The sequence below is a fragment of the Sceloporus undulatus genome, chromosome 5 (genome assembly GCF_019175285.1).
Source record: "Sceloporus undulatus isolate JIND9_A2432 ecotype Alabama chromosome 5, SceUnd_v1.1, whole genome shotgun sequence".
Lineage (NCBI taxonomy): Eukaryota > Metazoa > Chordata > Lepidosauria > Squamata > Phrynosomatidae > Sceloporus > Sceloporus undulatus.
Genome location: NC_056526.1, coordinates 161,817,127 through 161,827,299, shown reverse-complemented (window position 1 = coordinate 161,827,299; position 10,173 = coordinate 161,817,127). Strand labels below are relative to the sequence as shown.

Below are 10,173 nucleotides of genomic sequence, written 5' to 3'. Positions count from 1 at the left end.
CATGATAATGGACCTCTACTATGGGCATTTAAATATAATAAATAATAATAATAATAATAAAATTTTATTTCTATACTGCTGTTCCAAACAGCAAGATAAAAACAGATAAAAACATCACAACCCCCTTCCCCAACAATATCACAAATAGCAATAAAAGCATTTACAACAATACAATACAATAATAACCATACAAGTGGCTGTGTAGAATGGTATACAACGAAACACTGCAAGGGGGAGCATAACAACAAGGCTCACGGTGGAAAAGCATGGCGGAAGAAATAAGTCTTCAGGTTCTTCTTGAAGACATCAAGGGAGGTGGAAGTACGGAGCTCGTCGGGGAGGGAGTTCCAGAGCTGTGGGGCTGCAACAGAGAAAGCCCTCCGAGATGACACATACCTAATATCAGGAACTCTTAAAAGATGTTTCTCACCCGATCTGAGAGTGCGGGGCGGATTGTATGGGAAGAGGCGGTCCTCCAAGTACTCTGGGCCCAAGCCATTTAGGGCTTTATAGGTAATAACCAACACCTTGTATTTGGCCCGGAAGCGAACAGGCAGCCAATGAAGATCTTTTAAGACTGGTGTTATATGGCTGGCTCTGGGGCATCCAGTAACCAGCCTAGCAGCCATATTCTGCACTAATTGAAGCTTCCGGGTCTGGTACAAGGGTTGCCCCATGTAAAGCGCATTACAGAAATCTAATCGAGAGGTTACCAGAGCATATACCACGGTTTCAAGGTCCCCCTGGCCAAGGAAGGGTTGCAGCTGGCGTATCAGCCGATGCTGATGACAAGTGCTCCTGACCGTCGCATCCACCTGAGCAGTAAGGTGGAGCAACGAATCCAGGAGCACCCCCAAATTGCGAACAGAGTCCTTCACAGGGAGCATGACCCCATTTAGGACAGGTGGAACAATTTCCTTACCCGGGCCAGGAGAGCCAATCACCAGCACTTCCGTTTTCTCTGGATTCAGGCTGAGTCTGTTTTCCCTCATCCAGCCCATTACCGACTCCAGGCAAGCATTAAGAGGAGAGATGCCATCCCTAGTTACTGCATCAGTCGGAGACACAGAGAAAACTATTTGGGTGTCATCAGCGTACTGATAACACCGCGCCCCGTGTCTTCAGATGATCTCTCCCAGCGGCTTCATGTAAATGTTAAATAGCATAGGGGACACAGGGGATCTAGTACCTAAAGGTACTAGATCCCCTGTGATCCTGGAAGGTAAACAGGTTCAGCCCAGGTTAGTACTTGGATGAAAGACTGTCAATTAATGCTGTAGGCTATATTTCAGAAGGAACTGACAGAACCACCTCTGATGATTGTTTACCTAAGACAGGGGTGGGGGACCTACGGCCCTCCAGGTTCTCCAGGATGTAGAATCACCATAAAATAAGGAACTACAACCAAGCCCTCAGGAGCCTGGATAAAACTTTCTTCAGCTTGGCTGGTGATGAGGCATGAAGGGATATGTCTTTCACCAGAACCTGGAGGGCTGTGGGTTCCCCATCCCTGGCCTAAGAAAACTATAAAATTCACAAGTTAACCATAAGTCAACAGGCAACTTGAAGGAACATACACACGCACAAACACACACACTATGTTCTGCTAGTGTCTTTAAGAAACAATGATGTCTTTGGATATTTACCCAACTTCTAAGGTGGCACATCAACCTAAGAATTGATCTGGCTGATTGTGCCATCACAGTGTAATGTAAGAGTCTAAACTTGCTCTGGAATAGTTTTTGGCTCCTTCTCAGATAGCACCAGATGTACTATTTGCATAAGTAGAATGTTATACGTAGGGTTGCATATCTTTTGGCTGCCTCCCGATTTATTACACTAAATGGTTCTTGCATACAGATGGACAAAAAAAGAGAGGGTTTTTTTCCTCCTATATGTCTGACAACAGTGTACTGAATGTCTTTTTAAAGTTATTTTCAGAGTCACAGCAGTTCATTCAATTCCCTTGTGTTAAAGCTGGTATAATTTATAATCTAAATATATTATCACCTTGCAATACCACTTTTATACAAAGCTGACTGTATTTCAGACCATAGGAAAAGGAAAGGCCAACCTGTTTAATGCTGCTCATGCTGATGTTCACTGTTGACCTTGAGTTGGCTAAAGCAAAGAGAAAAATATCAATAACCATCACTTGCATGCTGATCAGCAATTCCCTATCAGATAAGAGCTCTCTCTCTCTCTCTCTCTCAAAAAAGGATGTGTGCTTGACAAAATCTATGAATTTTTAAAGTCAGAAGTTGCTTAATAAATGTATAAAATAGCAATTCTTTTTAAAAATGAAATAATTGAAATAATTATCATGTACACAAAATAAATGTATGGCATATAAACTTTCAGTTACAATGCAATGAAAGCTTATGAGAGACATTCATACAAAAATGGATGGAAACTGATCAGCGCAGTGCAGTCTTTATCAGAATTAAGAAGAAAATTGTAAGTAACTGAGAAGTCCCCTTTGAGGCAGAAGAGAGGAAGAGAAAACCATCATCCTCAAATAGGAGATACTGCCTCCTCTTGTTATTTCTGCTTCTCACATTTGTAGAGAGATCTTGGCTCAAGATCTGATAATTGCTCCGAATATACCTATGGTTTTATGAAATAAGAAATAACATCTGCACTTAAAAACATACATTGTGGTTTACATTTATTTTGAGATTCAGCCTATCAGGTAACACTTTAAAACTGAGAATCTATAAAAATGACCACCATCACCATCTATCCTCATGGAAAAGTTGTTCACCAGTGATCTCATCACTGGCAAAATGGATCCTATTGTCTGCATGCAGTCGATGTGGCAACAGTGTCATAAGCATGACTATATCATGATTGTAAATATGGAACAGTTACTTTAATGTACTCATCTGTAACTGTTCCATATTCACAATAGCTATTTTGTCATGATTGTGCCATTATTGTCAGAATTGCAATCCCTCACCACATATTTTACTGGGCTTCGTGTACATGGGGGGAAAGCAGATCCATTCTGCTGCTGATCAGAGCATGAGTGAATGATGTTTTTATCAGGTTTGGGGGATAAGGACAGGAGAAACTACTCAGTTAAGTATGCTTAACTAAGGAGCTGATATGAAATTGTTGTTAGCTGACCTTAAGTCAGCCCCGATCCATGGCAACCCTGTGGAAGAGACCTTTCTAAGACTCCTTGTCCTCCACTGCTCAGGTCCCACAAATTCAGTCCAATGACCTGATTGAATCCATCCATCTGGCATGTGATCATCTTCTCTTTCTGTTGCCTTCCACCTTCCCTAGCATTATCTTCTTTTCTAGTGAGTCATGTCTTCCCATAATGTGACCAAAGAACAACAACCTCTGTTTTGATATCTTTGCCTCAAGGCAGAGTTTATTTTCATTTGTTTGTCTTTCAGGCTGTTCACTGTATCCTCAGCCAGTCCTCCTGTTGGCTTTCTTCACTGTCCATCTCTCACACCCACCTGAAGCTTGGAAACACAGAGGTCATGTACTCCATGCTAAACTTCACAAGCTCCTTGTGAGTTGTTGGGAAAAAGGTGAACTGCCATCATAGATCTGTGAGATGCAGTCATCATCACCCTGTATAAGAAAAAAGGAGCAAAATCTGATTGCTCAAACTATCAAGGTATAACACTGCTCTCCCTCGCTGGAAAAATCCTTGCAAGGATACTCCTGAACAGATTAGTTCCTGCTATTGCAGAACTTCTCCCTGAAAGCCAGTGCGGCTTTAGAGCTAATAGGAGCACCACAGATATGGTATTTGCCCTTAGACAACTGTAAGAGAAATGTAGAGAGGAGAACAAAAGACTATGTAACATTTGTCAACCTCACCAAAGCCTTCGACATTGTGAGTAGAAAAGGTCTGTAGCAGAACCTGGAATGACTAGGATGCCCCCCCCCCCAAATTCCTCAAAATGATTACCCTGCTACATGGAGGCCAACAAGGTCATGTCAGATATGGTGACACTCTCTCGGAGCCCTTTCTAATAACAAATGGTGTGAAACAAGGTTGTGTTCTCACTCCAACTCTATTTAAAATCTTCTTCAGCATGGTGCTCCAAAGGTCTACGGCAGATCCTGAAGAAGAAGATGGCATTTATATACGTTACCGTACTGATGGTAACTTGTTTAACTTAAGCCGCCTGAGGGCCCGCACTAAGACTCTAAACTATCTAGTCCATGAGCTGTTTTTTGCTGATGATGCTGCCCTCGTTGCCCATACAGAAGTAGCTCTGCAGTGCCTAACATCCTGCTTTGCTACAGCTGTAGAGCTCTTTGGGCTGGAAGTCAGCCTGAAGAAAACAGAAGTTCTCTACCAGCCGGCACCTCAGGAAGAACACTACCATCCCCACATCACTGTAGGCAATTCGGTGTGTAAGTCTGTCCAGCAGTTCACCTACCTGGGAGGCATCATCTCCTCAGATGCCAAGATTGATAAAAAGATTGATCACAGATTAGCAAAGACATATAGTGCATTCGGAAGGCTTCATAAAAGAGTCTGGAGTAACAAACACTTGAGGCGAAGCACCCAAATCAGTGTGTATAGAGCCATTGTACTGTCTATTCTCCTTTATGGGTCTGAAACATGGGTCACCTATCGCCAACACCTACGACTCCTCAAACACTTTCATCAGCGCTGTTTATGCACAATTCTAAATATACACTGGACTGACTATGTGACAAATGTTGCTGTCCTTGAGCAAGCAGGGATCACCAGCATTGAGGCCATGCTACTGAGGACGCAGCTGCACTGGGCAGGACACGTTTCTAGGATGAAGGACCATCGACTTCCAAAAATAGTATTCTACGGTAAACTCGCCATGGGTCAGCGTAAGAGGGGCACTCCAAAGAAGAGATACAAGGACTCCCTGAAACAACATCTCAGGCTTGGCCAAATTGATCACCAACAATGGTCTGCCCTGGCCTCGCATAGGGAGACATGGAGACGCACTATCCATGATGCTGCAGCCTTCCTTGAAAGCTCACGCTGAACAAATCTTGAAGAGAAACGACAACGCAGAAAGAACCACATCCCGGAAACATCACCCAAGGAGACTTTCTTCTGTGCTCTCTGAAACCTGTTTATCTCAGATTGGCATTTTTAGTCATCAGCGCGCTTGTAGAAAGCGTGGGATGGGTCCTTCCTGAATCTTCGTTCATGAAGTAAAGGCAGAGATATTCAGAGGCCATCAATGTTAGGAAATACAATTTTCATTTGCTATTATTTTCTTCAAGATTCACTGGGGACCAGGTCTTCATTTTCCCATATATGGATACGGATAAAAGAAAGACGCTCCGAGGTAGAAAGTCAAAAACCTAAAGAAACCCTTCAAAATCCTTCCAGTTACATATAAAAACAAAATTTGCTCTGAAAAGACAAAAGGAAATTCTGCACTGCTAAGCACATTATTTCCTTTCTAAGAGATCACATTAATGGGAATGCTGAGCTATAACTTTATGATGAATAATTGAGTAACATTGCAATTACAGGAAAAATTTGCTTTGTATTGGCCTCATAAAAAGCACAAGGATAAGGTTGAATATTGTGTTTGGGTTAGTAGTAATTGCATTTGGTTGGCATCTGATTAGTCAAGTTGGTTTAAAATGCAAAAAAGGCCATTAATAAACTGAAAATTAATTAATGGGATAATGCAAAACATTTTCATGTAAATAAATCTTTAAAGTAATTATGCTTAATAATGCCATTTTATGGGAATGAGATTAGAGTATTTATATAGAAACAACATTTCCTGTATTTGTTGTATAGTAAATACATTAGGGAGTCTGAATTAAGGCAATTTTTTAAATCCATTATACACACGTCTGCTAGCCTTTAAGGCAAACTCTGGCAGGTAATTACTATATTAACTAAAATAAGCAGCCCTTATTATAAGCAGGCCCTATCATAGCCTGTAACCTATCAATTCACATACATTCACCATTACCTACATCATTACCTATTAATCATTACCAGTCTATTTACTTCAAACATGTACTCATCATTGTTTTCATTACTCTACTTATTTGCTAATGCCCAACATTACAGGCACCTAAGTATATACATCTTAGATGGCAGAGCTATGGCCTTTTTGCATAGGTTCATAGTTCAGTGCTAGAACAGATTAGTTGCAGATGAAATTTCTATTATTCAGTTCCTGACATTCCCAGCTAAAAGAATCTCATGTAACATGACCTGGAAAGATCTCTGACTGAGATTTCTGAAATTCAGAAAACAATACATTAATTGGACTGTTGATCTGAAGTGCAATACTACAATGTCTTGGAAAGCATCCCAGGGACCACTGGTTATTGTGGTCCATGGATAAACTTGGAGTTTTGCCATCAGAAGCCTCATTATTCATCTGGCAAGAGCTCTACTTCCATCACAGCTGAAACATCAGGTCTCCAGCAGCAGTAAGGACTTGAAAGAGGTTTATATGGGGGTAGGTCAGGAAACGTTGGATTTGCTGGACCCATGACCTCTTGTACTCCTAGCATGGACCCTGTGGCCCTATATAGTATAGTGCATTCAGTGTTAGGAAGTGTAGTTTTCATGAGCTTGAAGTGCTTCCAAACTATACCGAGGATCAGGTCCACATAACCTGTAACCCTGGATTGTACATTTATCCAAAAAGGATACTCAAGTACCAATGTATGTTTGGAAATTATGAATTAGCTCAGCGATAGTGGCTGGGGTACTTAGCCATGGGATCCAGTCCCTGTGTTTATCACATCCAGAGACACAAGGAATTCCAGAGGCAGGCTTCTAATTTGTTTATTGCAAAAGGGAAAATAAAAAATCATTCAAAACATACAACCAATGTACAATTCTTTTTCACTTTTTTCATTTCTTTTTCTTTCTCATCAAAGAAAAAACTCTATAAAGCTGGATCGTAAACATCAATGTATGTAAGCATATAAGAATGGTAATATATGTAACACTCGCTATAATAATATTAAAAAACATACAACCATGCACACTCACAATTCAAAGGTGTTACGTTGGAACAGACAAGGCCAGACCAATGGAAATACTGCACCTGGATGGAATAATTCCTTTGCTTGCTACAGGTCTGGAAATAAAAGAAACTCACTTGCTTCTGAGGCAAACCGAGACTGGCAAGCGAGAGAGTGGTTTGGCCAAGCAAATGGGCAGCATGGATGCCTAATAATGGATTAAGAAAATTCAGGATATAGAAAAAGCCAAACACAGGTGCTTTCTTTGAACTGGGTTTGAATCACTTTCAAGTCAGTTTTCACAAACACACACACTTAGTCACACTTTTCATTTCATTTTTAACCTACTCACATATGCACTGGTGTATACTAGCATATACACAAGATAATAATGTTTTTGTGTGGCTGTGTGTGAGAGAGTAAATGAAGGTAAATGAAAACATATGAAAGTGGAAGAAAAATAAAAGATCATGACTGTGAGCACTGGCTTATATGAGTGTGGCTCTCTGTCAAACAGTATGTGTTAAATGTACACACGGGTTAAATATTGAGTTTATTTAAATAACACTTCTAATTTGTATGATGTTACTTATAAAATGTTAACATGTGAGTATACATGAAATTATAGATGAAAATGTGCACATTAAACAAATAAAAATTTTATTCATATACTATGTTGAGAGTAAATTTAAAGGGGGGGCACAGGGGTAAATGGTTTAAGAGGTGTATTAGATACCAAAATTGGTCTTATCAAATCATGTTCTGACCTATATTTTTATTTGTGTATTTGGGGCTTGTATCCTATCTTGAACGTTCAGGATGAACAATGGATTTATAAATTCCTAGGCATATATAAATGCTTAAGATATTAAATAAAACTTTTAAGAGAATCAATTCATATTCTGTAAGTGCGTTCTGCATTTCAAAAGCAAAATATTCAGAAGTCCACTCAGAATGTTTCCATCCAGAAATATATAGTGCTTGGGGCAATCATAGTGATGCATAACCTGAATCAGATCTTGGCTGCAATCCACAAGGCATTTACTTGTATTAGTCCATTCACATCAAGACATTTTCTTGTTTTAACTGATGGATTTCAGTCTCAGTATATCTTAAAGTATTCTGCTCATATGAGTGCCTTTTTACCAATGGAGGAAGTGACATCTGGCTTTCTGAATAGTATATCACTTACGCAATTCACATAAGTGGTATTCCACTGGGTTTTGGGGGAAGATGTCACATGGTTGCTAAATGACATCAGAAGCACCCATGAGGGTTGCTAATCATGAGTTCAGAGACACCCACAGAGATAACAATAAGGATATGAAATATCTGAAATAATATAGAAAGCATCACAGGCATTAAAAATAAAATTTGGGTTGAAGAAAAACATAAAAGTTTAAATAAAAATATGTAAAAATAAGTCCTTAAACTGAATCCTAATGTTGCAGTGTGATCACAGGAGACAGAAGCCAAAAATTATCACCAACTCCTCCTTGGTTCCTGGGAGATAAATTTCACTTTTACTTGAGGTACAGATTCTTTCTGCCTTTAGTTTAGTTCCTGACATCACCTCTGTTAAGGAAAAAGCAACATGGGACATACAGTGAATGCAATAAAACATGTATGTGAGAGTCAGGATGACTCAGCAGAAGCAATTAGGAGCCACACAGGTGAAAAAGGTAATGTAATTAACAAGTCCTAAATGCCAAGGACAGAAATGCAAAGTGGATAATTGAACACACCTGAGAATTGTTTAAGTGGTCAAGGCTGAGATGATGAAATCATTAATTGTGGGATGAAACAAGAGAACCAATGAAAATGGTTGTACACGCCCACTGGGTTGGCAACTGAAAGAGTGGGTTGGTATCTTGCAATGACTATAATAATGGCTATGAATCCCAATGTTTTGTGGGTAGTAGTGAGGAGTTGTACTGGATAGTTTTGGAGCTGTATATAGTTAGAATAAAGTAGATTTTATATAAGACTACTGAGTTGTCTGGTGTCTTGGGTGAAGATACAAGAGCCGCTGGATCCTGAAGAAGGGTGTGAAGACTTCTGTGGGAAGAAGAGTGAGCATGCTTGCTTGTCAGGGTCTTCAGCCTATTCTCTGTAACTCTGCTGCTTTTGAGCAAAGCTTTAACCACTGGCCAAAACTGGTCAGCGAGGTGTGTAACAAGGTGGTGAGTTTGAGCCAGAGGTGAAGAGCTACAACTCCCATCATCCCTGACAACCTCTTCTTATAGTATCTCCCAAATACTATTTCAAGACCACTAGGAATGAAATCCAGTGTCCTGTTCCTCTATTTCTTAGAGACAGCAAATCCATGATCAGTTTTATGTAAATTACTCTGGATTTTATGGAAGCTACCCAAGGTGGTGAACCTATTGGGAGAATTAAATCTTCTCAAAATGGATATGAATTTACTGAACAAAAGAATTTCAAGAACCCCACAATAAGGGGAAAATACCATATCTGTGTCTAGTTAAATATTGTAGCTACTTACACAACCATAAGTTTCATCTCTCAGATCTTTCTGAAACGAGGGTGGTACTGGATTTCCTTGGCAGCTTAGATGGCTAATGTCAGCAGATCCTTCGGTCCACAGCCAAGAACATACATACATAGAAAAAACCAAGGAGGTAGTTCTTGCTCATCAAAAAAGAAGGGAGGTTCTCAAAATAACTTCTACTAGAATCTTGCCTGTTCCTGCTTTCCAATTCCATTCTAACGTCACTTCTTTGATCTGAACCACTTGGAAGCACTAAACAAAGAAATTACCCGGTAAGAAGGTGTAATTTTTGCTATTTCCTTACCAAGAGCACTGGGTTGCTAGAATATGTTTAGATTGGTAATTTACTTGTGAGAAACTAATGATTTATAAGATAAAGTTAAAAATTGATGTACAGACAGTGATATGTAAACACATTAAGCAGTATCTAATTGAAAAAGAGAATGGCTTGGCTAAATAGAAACCAAAGGATTAAATGAATGTGAATCCTACAGGAGTCTGGGGGAATGACAGAAAAAGCAAGCATAAAAATTGAAGTACAGTTGGCTCTCCACATTTGCAGCTTTGACTTTTGTGGATTTGATTATTGGTGGTTTTGACTAATATGTTCTCTCTAGGTCTTACAGAGCAATTCTGCCCAAAATTGAGCATAGAGTTGTGCTTGAGAACCTAGATGTTCCAAGAGAATATGA

The 10,173-nt window shown here is 39.8% G+C and overlaps 1 long non-coding RNA gene across 1 annotated transcript in view; it reads right to left on the bottom strand.

Annotated features, from left to right (window-relative positions):
- Positions 1–6,803: 6,803 nt before the first annotated feature.
- Positions 6,804–10,173, bottom strand: part of LOC121932170 — a 4,360-nt gene continuing 990 nt past the window's right edge. The window contains exons 2-3 of the long non-coding RNA XR_006104281.1: positions 9,476–9,733; positions 6,804–8,544 (exon numbers count right to left, since the gene is read on the bottom strand). This is a non-coding gene — a long non-coding RNA (uncharacterized LOC121932170). The remainder of the gene's footprint in view (positions 8,545–9,475; positions 9,734–10,173) is intronic.